The following is a 455-nucleotide window of genomic DNA, read 5'->3' on the forward strand; positions in this document are numbered from 1 at the left end:
CTAACAACAACAAGGCTTACTTCCCAGAGATATCTTCTACAAAAGGCTGTGGTGTTCATTTGCATCAAGATCCCCTCTCAGAGTACACTCTTTCCATATTCTGACTTGACTACAGAGAGAGAGAGAGAGAGAGAGAGAAATCCCTTAATTACTTATAAGGAACCCTGCTGGCGTAGTGGATAAGGCACTTAACTGCTAACTGAAATGTCAGTGTTTCAAACCCACAAGCCATTCTGCGGAAGGAAGACAGGGTGATCTATATCCACAAAGATTTACAATCTCGAGGGTGATCTACTTCCATAAAGATTTATAGCCTAGAAACAATGGGAGTTGCTTTGAGTTGGAAACAACTCTGGAAATGACTTGATGGCAGTGGGTTTTTAATTACCTATGGTTATGGACTCAAAGGCACATAACAACATTAACATGATTATGGACTAGTAAGGAACTCAAAG

This window comes from Orycteropus afer, unplaced genomic scaffold (genome assembly GCF_000298275.1).
Source record: "Orycteropus afer afer isolate SDZICR_OR568_19922 unplaced genomic scaffold, OryAfe1.0 scaffold03596, whole genome shotgun sequence".
Lineage (NCBI taxonomy): Eukaryota > Metazoa > Chordata > Mammalia > Tubulidentata > Orycteropodidae > Orycteropus > Orycteropus afer.